Below are 13,165 nucleotides of genomic sequence, written 5' to 3'. Positions count from 1 at the left end.
CAAAAAAAGATTAAAATAAAAATAACACTAAAATTAATGCTAAATCTGACTTTGGAAAAAATAAAGAATAACTTGACTAAGCATTAGAAATGTAATTTATAGCTGTGCTCAATTTTCTCAATTGTTACTGCTCACTTTTTCTTCACCCAGTCCTTCAATAAGTGCAGTTGCATTAACCATCTTCCGCCTTCATGCTTCTGCATCATTCAGCAGTGCTTGCTTCTCACTCATTGCTGCATAATACATGGCTTGCACATCCTCAAACTCCCTTTGTTTGGCATCGAGTTGGCTCTGTGCGTTGTTCAGTTCATGTTGAGCAACAGCGAATTTGGCTCCTTGCAATGCCAAGTTAGCCTAGAAAAAAAGGGAACACATATCATAATTCACTTTGTATTCCAACTCTATAATTGAACTGCATTGTTTCCTGTAGCTATGACCCATACATCTAAATGGGTATAATTACCTAGTCCAACAAACCATTAAATTACAGTAGTGTTTCTTTAGATTGTGTTAGATTGTTTCTGCCTAACTCCCATTCCCATAGTCATAAATCTGGCACTAAGGAGTATTTTACTGCAAATAACTAAACTCTGATGAATATACACTTACAAACATAGCTGACTGTTAAGAAAGCAGTAGGATGCAGTTTTGCACCCAGGTGAAACATTCATTGTATTGAGCCTTTAAATGGGAATTATAAAACATAGTTGATGCAATTGTGTTTTTTTCTGTTTAGATTTATTAACAGCAAATAATGAAACTCCTTCCTATACTACAATGGTATATAAATGGAACAATGAACAAGAAATAATGATAATATTTAGTATTAGTCAAACTGAAATCCCCCCCCCCTCATTTTTATTAGAACTTGCTAGGTCAAGCTACCAAAATAAATCAAGGAAGCACCAAATTAAATTTTAGTAACCAATAATCATCTATTTTTTCCAGGATATTTATTGTGTGCCTGTAGATGTCACTGTGCTCAAGAATAAATACTGTGCATACTTCATACAGCTTAAAAGTGAAAGCTACTGTTGTGTAATGGCTGTATGAGAGCCTGCTAATAAAGCACTGTTATACTCTACTCATTCTCGGCTACCCAAAACATAACAGATTGACGACGAGATGGCTCTTCTACCTCTGCAGCAGCCTGCACCATTTCTTCTAAACCCTGGTGAGCTTACCATACCTTTTACTGCTTGGATCCATATGTTTGAAAATTACATTATTGCTGCTGACTAGGGGGAGATGCCTGCTGCTAGAAAGCGTGCTTTACTTATTCACTGCCTGGGAGCAGAGGGACTATACATTACCATTACCTGATGAAACTGCTGTTACTGCTATAAAGAACTTTTTTGTGCCAAGAATATATGTGGTTGCTGAAAGATATAAATTGCACCAACATGGACAATGTATCCACATGGTGAATCCACAGAACAATTTGTAGCAGCTTTGAGAGAGCTGGTTGTTACCTGTGAGTTTGGGAATCTAACAGATGAAATGCCAAGAGACCAAATAGTGGAAAAAACAAACTCACCTCGCAAAGGCTATTACATTTGCTAGTCAAATTGAAACAGCAGTGGCAGAGGCTAAAACTCTCAGTCAGGGAACTGCTGGGAATGTACAGACTGTGAATTCAGCACTGTGGCCTAATAATGCACAGTCACAGGCAATATACAGTGCTAATGAAAGGGATTCACCTACACTGCATAACTGTGCAGCGAATACAAATAGAAAATACTGCTTTCGCTGTGGTTGAACACAACACACTGCAAATGTTACATGGCCTGCGAAAGCTAAACGGTGCCGCAAATGCACAAAAGTAGGATATTTTACTAAGATCTGCCGTAGTTCTGCTAAAGATGTTCGTGAAGTCACTACTACAAATGTCACAGTATTAAGTGTGGCTAAAGCTGACACATTTATTCCAGACAAGTTTATATGCATTGTCGGTGTCAATACTGCTTCTGCTGACACTCCATTAACCTGATGCTTGATACAGGTTCAGCTGTTTCTATACTACCAAAGGATATTTTCTTGAAATACTTTGCAAAAGATCCGCTTGTTGCACCTGCCCTGAAACTGGTCAGTTACTTAAATGATCCAATCCCTGTGCTTGGTTCCTTGCCAGTACAATTTGAATCAAATACTGCAAAATGTGACTTTTACACTTTGAATAAGGGTACTGCTATACTTGGAAGGGATCTCTTTGCTGCATTAAATCTACAATTAGTTCATGGTCTCATTACTACAGCACCAGTGTAATTGCATTTGTTTCTCATATCACATCAGCTACAGTAATAACATTTCTGTCTACAGTCTTCAGCAGAGAAGGTAATCCAAAGGAGTTAATATCAGACAGCGGATCACAGTTTGTCTCATTTGAGTTTGAATCCTTTCTGAAAGAGAGGAATATTGTGCATAGGAAATCTTCAGTGTATTAACCACAAGCAAATGGAGAAATCGAGCGATTCAACAGAAGTCTGAAAGAAGCACTACAGACAGCAAATCTTACTGGGAAATCTTGGAAAGTATTTACAACAGAGTTCCTACATAACCACAGAGCCATGCGCCAGACAACAACCCAATCATCTCCTGCTGAATTATTACATGGCAGACAGATGCACACTAAGTTACATGTTGCAGACATCAAACTTCCACAAAATACTGTGACTACAAATCATCTACTGCTGACATTGGGTAACGTCAACAAGCCAAATGCAAGGCTTATACTGACAGAAAACATGGTGCAAGAGAAGTACACTTTCAGCCTGAATCTTTAATCAGAATTAAGAAACCAGGAATACTGAAACAAGGACAATCTAAATTTACTACACCGCTTGAAGTGAGACGCCAGCGAGGACCATATACATATGAACTGTCTGATGGACACATATGGAATGCAAGTCGTCTTGCTTCTATTAGATATGACTTTGGAGAAGCTCCATTTGATGAAGGACATTTTCCTACTCCTGATGTCGACTGCAATAGGCCTGAAGAAAGTGAACCTATAAGGCTTACTGAGAGAATCAGAAAACTGCCTGCATGGACCCAGGACAATGTGATGTGAATAATGTATATTATTGCTTTAAGATGCATTGTTGTTGTTTATTACATTTGCCCAAATGCTTTCCTACTATAGGGAGGAATATGTGGTGTTTATACAAATGGCCTGTAGATGTCACTGTGCTCAAGACTTATACTGTGCATACTTCATACAGCTTAAAAGTGAAAGTTACTGTTGTGTAATGGCTGCATGAGAGTCTGCTTATAAAGCACTGTTATACTCTACTCATCCTCGACTACCCAAAACATAACATATTGCTTTTGAAAAGTTCTGATTCTGGTCAATTCTCACTATTGGACCCAACTCGTTAGGATAAGTATAAATTGCAGAATTTGAATTTACTCGCAGATTTTTTATTTTTCTCTACAGAATGAGTCGAAATACCCCACCCTAAACTTGTGCAGGACATTTATTCATTTACATAGCATTTCATCTACATGCCATAGCTGAATTTATGTTTATTAAGCTAAACATAATCAGTCACTTAACAAGCTGTACGCCTATGCATGGTCAAACTTTCTCACTTGTAGCTGCCAGGCAGATTTATTAGCCACAAGCAACTATTTCACTATTGTGATATAAAAACATATATGAGAATCATGCAGCAACAGTAGGCAGTCTTGTTATATACACTTCTATAAACAGCAAGGTTTTTTTGTGCCCCGGCAGTAAATCTACTGTTTGTCTCATTGTTTCCCACTTTCTCACTTTTCATTATGAGTTGCAAGTGAGAGATGTGATCACATGTCCATAATGCATAGCTGAAATTAGGTATTCAATGACAGACAACGAAAAAGTATTTTGAAAAGAATAATGGTGAATAGTATTTTAATCTTTACACCAATAAAAATAAATCACAATATGTAATACCAGCAATAATCAATTAGAAGTGTATTGCATTAGAGTCATTGCAATGCTAGTAAGGAAAGGGAGTACTGTTCTTATGATCTGCTTTCATATACGCATTTAAAAGGATGCTTTAAAAGGTTAGGACTGAATTTATTATCTACTCATCAGAGACAAATGCCTTGTCGTTTGTTCAGCAGTGATAATTTGTTTGCAGACTAAAGTGCATAAACTAGTTTTAGTTTAAAAACAGGAAAAAAACGTATTATTTAGGGAAAAAAAACCTCCACTCTTAAAAAGTCTGTTGGTGGAAAACCTCTTGATTGTGTTGAAAATAAAAGCCTTTTTTTAAAAAAAAAACTTGTTAAAAAAACACTAAAAAATAATGAATATTGAGAGTACTCTTCCCTGACTTTTATAGATGTTCTGTATGATTTAGCTTGAATGTTTTCATTAGTATTACCTTGTTAATTGCCATTGCTTTTTTCTAGGAGCATAAACCTGCAACATTTCGATACACTATTTTTGCTTACTCCACGTTGTAATCATTCATGTCTAGGTAAGGCTGCAGCAATTCAACTACTTCTTCTGTGATTGAATCCTAAAAAGCACAAGAAGATTATGTCATACTATGGTCACTACTTAATTACTTAAATTCTCCTTTTTGGCAATATTTGTTTTTGCTATATATGTAGATAGATAGATAGATAGATAGATAGATAGATAGATAGATAGATAGATAGATAGATAGATAGATAGATAGATAGATAGATAGAGTATATATAAACATGTGAAACTGGCGTAAAATAAGTGTAACAATATATTGTACAAATCTTGTAATAACATGTAACAGTGTATATTATAAAACAAATAGTTTAGAATAGGTTTTTTTAAAAATGTTATTTGGCAGAACAAAGTGTCTGGTTTATGTCACCTTCCACAATTAATGATTAGTTTCCCTTCTGTGTGAATATGAATACACTTACTTCTTCATTACCAATGGTAAAGAAATCCAATCTTTTCAATAACTAATCAATCTTGCTAAGGCAATAAAACACTTCTGGCACCAGGCTAGCACAAACACATTTTTTCAAACCATTCACATTTGCTAATGCTAAACAGCAATAAAGCTTGAAACCAGAAGCTATAATATTGAAGCCTTACAGATACATTATCCTCAGCAATCATACAATTGATATTATAAGTTCTTAATAATATAATAGTGGTATCAAGGTAAAAATCTGACTAACAACAAAGGTTCTCTCTCCTGCTCTCTGTAATGTAATTTTATGTAATGAATTGTTCAGTACAAAAATAAAAACTGGGTAAGCAGGCTGTGCAAAATAAAAAATGCTTTCAATATAGTTTATTAGCCAAAAATGTAACCTATAAAGGCTGGAGTGACTGGATGTCTAGCATAATAGCCAAAACACTACTTCCTGATTTTCAGCTCTCTTGGTTTTCACTGATGCACTTCAGATGCACCTATAGCCAGTTACTTGGGGTTCCATTGATCTTTGAGAACAATACAGTATGTTAATTCTGCATGAAATGTAATAAACACCCGTGATAATTGATATATATTAGTTAATATGTCTAGTACAAATTACACTTTTTTATCATAATACTGAAATTTGTATTGATTTCTAATTAATTTAATAAATTCAACTTTTTACCATGTTTATTCTAGTCATCAGTATCAGAATCTTACTACAATACTGGTATTTCAGTCAAAGTGTGTAACGTACACATCCAACAGGAACCTTTAGGAGGCGACAGGTACACTCAGATGGACAAAGGGTTCTGGTGTTCACTGACGCTCTTTTGGGGCCCTGGGCTTTCTGCTGTGGAACCTAGGAGGAATAAGTGTGTTTAGGTAGCAACAAGACCAAAATGAGGTACCAGCAAGGATCAGGCAAAAAAACATAGTCAATCAGGCAAAAGGGTCAAGGCAGGTGGCAGGAATCAAGGTTAAATAACAAGCAGGAGTCAAAAACTAGAGTAATCAAATAGAAAAATGCTTCAGCAGGGTCTGTAGACTGTAGCAGGGCACTGTTAAAATGGCAAATGGGCTTTTAAAGGGAATCTTGGGGCAAAAATTTAAAATTTGAGATGAATGATGACGTTATGACACACGGCATCATGATGCAAGCGGCACAATGCTGGTGAAGTGATGCCAGCATCACTTCAAAGATCATGATGTCAGCGCCAGATGCGCCCCCGCAACCTGGAAGAGACGCACCGGGAGGTAAGGACGCTGGATCTCCCGGGGCGTCTTACAGTAATCCCCCCTTCAGGAGTAACCTCCCAAAACTTGTTAGAAATCTTTCTGTGAAAGGTCTTAAGCTGGCCATAGATGCAAAGATCCGATCGTACGAATCATCGTACGATCGGACTTTCCCATCTCCTGACCCGCCACTAACCATTCAGATCAAAGTCTTACCAGTCAGATTAGTTAAAGAACAGATCAGCAATGTTCTGCCCCTGACAGCAATCGTACGATATCTATGTCCAACCAAAGCTAGTGACAGTCTCCCACTGAAAATCGTACGATCGGCAATACACGCAGAGATATTATCGGCAGCCGACAGAAATTTTCTAACCTGTCCGATCGACCAAACGACCGATCTCCGCCGGACGAAAAATGTCAGGACTCTCCACACACGGTTTGAAAATCGTACAAATCCTCGATTCGTACGATCAGATCTTTGCGTCTATGGCCAGGTTTAATCAGTCAAGAAGCATGAGTATCCGATGCATTAACCCAAGACCTCTGTTCGGGCCCAAAAATCTTCCAATGAACCAGATATTGAAGCTTGCCTCTAAATTTCTAGAGTCCAGAATCTCTTGCACTCCGAATTCCTGATGATCATTAAGAACAGTAGCAGCAGGAGGAAGTAGATCACTTGAAAAAATATTCTTCACAAAAGGTTTAACCAAGGAGACATGGAAGGAATTCGAAAATGCTTATGCTAGGAGGAAGATCTAGCCTAATGGCCACAGGTTTAATGATTTCTTTAATATTGAAGGGTCCAACATAACGAGGTCCGAACTTGGGAGATGGCAAACAAAGTTTAATGTGTTTCAAGGACAACCAGACTAAATCATCATCATCATTTATCTATATAGCGCCGACAAGATATGCAGTGCTTAAAATCCCTGAATTGATAGGGAGAAGTAGCCATACGATGCTTGTCAGCAGCAGCTTTCTGAGAAGAGGGGGCTTTGAGAAGAGATTGATAGGCCTGGGACCAGATGGTCTTGAAATCATACACCAGAAAACATCAGGTGAATTGCAGATGGATTATACCAAAATACAGAGAAAAATGGAGAGCACCCAGAGACTCATGTTGTTCTCACATTCCGTATATTGTTAGATGACCTCCTATCCACTAGGCTACAATTGCTTTTTTAATAAGAAAAAAGTGCACCTATGTTGCCAATTTCTTAAAAAACATGTCTGTGATTTTTTACATTACCTCTGGTCAACTGGTATTGGTATCTACTACTACACTATGTTGCTGTTTAATCAAAAAGTACGATCTATAGTTTATATACAGTACTTATAGTTTATAGTTTTATAGTTTATACAGTTTATACTACTACTAGCTACCAACTAATAAACCATATATTTATGTGTCCTTATATAGACAGTTGGACGGCTCAGATTCTTTTGGTTGATGTGGATTCTTTGAGCTATTCAGTTTTTTTATTTAGCAGCTCTCCGGTTTGCAATTTCAGCAATCTGGTTGCAAGGATCCAAGTTACCCTAGCAACCATGCACTGATTTGAATAAGAGACTGGAATATGAATAAGAAAGGCCTGACTAGAAAGATGAGTAATAAAAAGTAGCAATAACAATACATTTGTAGCCTTACAGAGCATTCGTTTTTTAGATGGGGTCAGTGACCCCCATTTGAAAGCTGGAGTCGGGAGAAAAATGCAAACAATTTAAAAACTTGAAAAAACAAGTAATGAAGACCAATCGAATTTTTGCTTAGAATTAGCCTATGACTTACTAAAAGTTAACTTAAAGGTGATCCACCCCTTTAAAATCAGATTTTTTCTGGTTGAAGTTTTAAAGGGGAAAGCCTGCCAAGGTCTTGCAGAAGTTAATGGCAGATAATAATAATAATCCGAAAAAATCAAGAGTTTTTTTCCCGATTTTATCTAATCTTTTCCCACACCAAATTATTTTCAAGTTAATTTATTGATAAATACACTAAAATGTGGATATGAGTTTGGTCAAAGTGGTTTTATGAAAACAGTGAGATATTTTCTGATTTTATTAAATAGTTTCAGAATGCTTCTCATTTATGCTGCAGCAAAAATGTTGGTATAATGTTAATAGTATTACAATTCTTGGTGACTTTAGAGTAAATAAAAGGAATGTAGAATTAATCTACCTGTTTTCATATGGTTAGATAGATTTCCAACATAATTCAATTTTCTCACCATAAATTATTTTATAGCCACCAAAAAAAGAAAGATATGACTTTGGAGTGATATAAGTCTGGCGCCTGTAACGGTCAAAGTATTCAACACATTTTTCTGCGACAATGTCTTGAAATGTGCCCTTTGTGTTTACAATACTTTGCTTCACCTCTTCTATGCATTCAATTCTGTAGGAGGAAAGGAAATGGTAAGCAACAGCCACTAAAGCATCTCTTGGCCAATGCTGAAACCAGTCCATGGTACAGCCAGAGATCAACCCAGGGAACTTGAGTGCTCTTGTCCTAAATTTCTCTCCGACTGGAGAAAAGCAAAGTACTACATGCAGATTTCGCCAAACACGTGAAAGAAAGTAATCATAGAGATTTTCAAGCAGTGAGAGTGCACCTTGGATATTCTTTTTTCATGACAGGAATTAAATCTTATGTGGTTTCATTGCTTGCAAAGAGACATGTCCCCAGATGCCAAAACATTGTTCATATATTCTAGTAATTATTCATCTTTAATTTCATTATCTGTAAATATAAAGGTAATGCCACACCCTTTCTGGCTAGTGGTACGGTACAGAATTTTCAGATCACCCATTAACCCTTTCCTTGCCGGCCAATCCTAAATGCGAACATCTACTGCCAAGCAGTTTTCAGACATTTTGCACTCATTAAGTTTACTTAGGATTTTTGACAAGAAAACCTATGTGAAATAAGAGACATTATAAATATATATATATATATATATATATATATATATATATATATATATATATAGTTTTTTCCATAATGAATTGGGCTTGAGCACTGAAACAAAACTTTGTATGTTTTCTGGAGATATAACAAAAATGTTGAGTGAAATATGTAAAAGAAAGTCAAATAAAGAATAACATCTTTTTATTGTGTTTTTTTCAAAGAAGAATTACATTTACTGGCAAACATTTTACTGTTTGTAATAGCCCCAATTCTGCTGAATCCAACAATACCAAATATGTATTGGTATCCCACTTTTCTTGTCCACAACACACCCCAATAATAAAACAGCATTTTGTACAATTTTACATTGTAACACACTAGATAAAGGCATCTATAGGTTAACATGGCATATCTAATAATAGATGTGAAATACCTCTAGGTTTTTAGCTGTGGTGTAGTTTGTGCTCTAAATCCAGCTGCCATCATACAGATCATCCTAAAACGCAACAATATTTTTGGGGATATTTTCTGAAACACCATCCAATCAGAAGTGAATTTTATAAAAATACTCCAATAAAAAGAATCCAATAAACCTAAATAACCCCTCTGAAATACCCCCCACAAAATATATATTCCTTGAAAGTGCACACCTGCAGCTATTGAGCAGTGCCACCCTTGCTTTCCTACATGCAGATCTGTGGGTGCAGTTTTCCAAATAAGTTTGAAGTTTGACCAGAAATAAAAAAAAGTTTAATTTCTCAAAAAAATTGCCATGCCAAGTTAAAAATATGCATTAACTTCAACATTAACACAACAAAGTATCCAACAAACTCATAGGATAACACGGAAATTAAACAGATTTGCATATATGTGACAAGTTATAAATAGAGATTAGATCTCTTCAATTAGTCTTGATGTAGGGCACCTTGGCCTTCTCGTATACCGCCTTGTTGAACATGGTTCCTTATTTTCTTGAGGCCCACCATCTCCCTTTTGTGAGGAAAAGACATCTGGCGGTGTCTTTTCCTCTAGGCAATTGCTCAGTTTCTTGGGGTGGCAGAGGCATGCCCAATGGTAAGGGAATCACCTTAAAGTGTGAAGCATTGCGGGGTCATGTTGTGTCCATTACGTGTGGCTGTGACCATGTTTCCGTTTCGTGCAGTGACCTGGTATGGAGTGGGGTTGTATGTTGATGAGGTTTTGTTTTGTCTCTTTTGTAAGACAACCACAGTGTCATCCTTTTGGGCAGGAGAATATTGAGCATGGCGTCTTTGATCCGCATAGTGTTTGAGCTGAAATAAAAAAAAAGTTCCAAAGTTAAATTTCTCCAAAAAATTGCCATGACAACTAAACAAAACCTGCTAAGAAACAATCTGCAACTTCTCCCTAACAAAATGATACCAGGCATGTACAGGTGCACCTAAAGATGCAGCCTCTAAACACCCCAAAACAGGGTCAATACACAAGAGCAATTTCAGCTGGAAAGTTTGGGACTACGCTCTAGGTGCACACCTAAACATCCCCTTACCTGTGAAATATCCTGCCCACAAATTATATATTCCTTGAAAGTGCACACCTGCAGCTATTCAGTAGCACCAACCCTGCTACATCTGTGGCGCAGTTCTCCATAGAAGCTTGTGGTTTGACTTGAAATAAAGAAAAAATAAGTCCTGAATTTAGATTTTAGATTACCATGACAACTAAAAAAAACCTGGTAATCTGCAACTTCTCCTAAACAAAATGATACCAAGCATGTATGGGTGCACCTAAAGATGTGGCCTCCAAACACCTAAAAATGGGGCAATTTCTAAATTTGGACAATGTGCACATTTTGCAGTTTTTCAGTCTAAACACCCCATTACCTGTAAAATACCCCCATAAACTATATATTCTTTGAACGTGCATGTTATGTCTGCATCATTCAGTGTGTGCTTGATGCAAAGATTACACATCCAGCATGCAGTGGAGATTCAGTTTTTATTCATTGTACAGTTCTCATTCCTTCCTCTGCTTTCTCCCTCATGCTATATCTCTTACTTCCTGTTCCTGCCTCCTACCCAGCCTCCATCTCTGCCTTAAAGATATATTGTAACTTAAACATGCAGACATTACATCATCCCCCCCTTTTTTTTTAAAATATGCATTAACTTCAACATTAACATAACAAAGTATCCAAAAAACTCATAGGGTAACACGGAAATTAAACAGATTTGCATTTATGTGACAAGTTATAAATATAGATTAAATCTCTTCAATTAGTCTTGATGTAGGGCACCTTGGCCTTCAGGGATACCGTCTTGTTGAACATGGTTCCTCATTGTCTTGAGGCCCACCATCTTTTGTGAGGAAAAGACATCTGGTGGTGTGTCTTTTCCTCTAGGCAATTGCTCAGTTTCTTGGGCTGGTGGAGTACCCTCTGATGTTCCATTGTTTGTCTGAGGCATGCCCAATGGTAAGTGTGAAGCATTGCGGGTCATGCTGTGTCCATTACGTGTGGCTGTGACCATGTTTACTTTTCGTGCAGTGACCCGGTATAGAATCACTGCACAGAGTGGGGTTGTATGTTGATGAGGTTTTGTTTTGTCTCTTTTGTAAGACAACCTCAGTGGCATCCTTTTGGGCAGGAAAATATTGAGCATGGCGTCTGTGTTTCTTATGTATGAGTCTCTTTGTGGTTGAGTAGTTGTAGCAAAAATCTCTGGAAGTCGAGTGTGAATTGGTGTGTTGAAGATAAGTTGTGCTGGAGATATATTAGTTGTTGAGTGGGGCGTGTTTCTGTAGTTACGCAAAACTTGTATAGTGCCTGTCTTAGAGGAATTTGCTCTAGCTGAGCAGTTTTAACTCTTTTGCCTAGAGTGCGCATGAATCTCTTAACAATTCCATTGGCCTGTGGCCAGAGGGGGGTTATTTTCCTGTGTTTGAATCCAAGGTATCCAGCAAATTGTTTAAATGTATGTTCATTGAACGGAGGACCATTATCTGCCTTAACTACCCGAGGTATGCCGTAGGCTAAAAAGATACTGTCCAGAGAAGGTAGTACACTGGCAGCTGACATCGATAAAATAAATGAGATTTCTGGATATCGTGAATATTCATTCATGACAAGTATATATTGAAAGTTTGGCAGTGGACCATAAATCACTTCAAAATTGTTGTGTGCACTTTCACAAACCAGAGACCAGCGGTGAATTAAAAAGCAACTTTATTTCCCCAACATTTCTCCTCCTAACGCGTTTCGTGTGTTAACACACGTAGTCATAGTGGACCATAAATGTCTACTGGTTTAGGCCTGGAAGAGTTGGTTACCAGCTGGCATGCAGAACAGTGTTTTATTGTATTCTCAACATACTGATTCATACTGGGAAACCAAATTTTTTCTCTCAGGAGTTTTTTTGTGCTAACAATTCCAAAATGGCCTTCATGAGCAATATTTACAATTGTTTGGCGAAGACACCTTGTATTAATAGGAGTTTTTTCAATAATGGCTCATGGTAATACTCTGATTAAACCCAATAGCTCATTGCAATACTTTGATAAAGAACTGTATAAAAATATAACACAAAGAACTGTTCTACTGTTGAACCTGATGTCGTATGTTGAGCCCAATATAGTGTAAAAAGACAGCTTTATAACATATAATTGTGTATAACAAACCTTTGTATTATAGTATACAAGGCGGCCTTATAATCCATAATCCTGTATAATGAAGCGTTGTGCAAGAGAAATCATGGGAAGTAATCAACTCGACCTAATACTTGTTCATTATTCTCATATGTATTATGTTTATGATTTCTGCAGCCCTTATCAGACTTTCCTTTATTGTAGCTAGGGGCACAATATGCTATTCAGCTACCAGTTAGCTAAGATAAGATCTCTGCTTCAGATGTGCTTGTTGGGAGTCTGGCCAGATCCTGATGAGCGCATGAGAAGCAAGATCTGTTATTAACCAAATCATTGTATCTTGTTACTAAATTACTATATGAGCTCATTGTTTGCTAAGCCTATATAAACTGTGGGTCTCCATTCGGTCAGTTGAGATTCACCTGTGGGGTTTACGCGTGCCGGCGCAGGACCTTCCGTGAACCATTTGAGCCTCGATCTGCAGACTGTTTAGGGA

General features: G+C 37.2%; 1 pseudogene; it reads right to left on the bottom strand.

The window, feature by feature from the left end:
* LOC108719707 overlaps positions 1 to 13,165 on the bottom strand; it is a 218,233-nt pseudogene that overhangs the window by 61,582 nt on the left and 143,486 nt on the right.

The sequence above is a fragment of the Xenopus laevis genome, chromosome 6S, assembly GCF_017654675.1.
Source record: "Xenopus laevis strain J_2021 chromosome 6S, Xenopus_laevis_v10.1, whole genome shotgun sequence".
Lineage (NCBI taxonomy): Eukaryota > Metazoa > Chordata > Amphibia > Anura > Pipidae > Xenopus > Xenopus laevis.
Note: the sequence above shows the minus strand (reverse complement) of the source record. Positions and strands in the feature narration are given on the sequence as shown.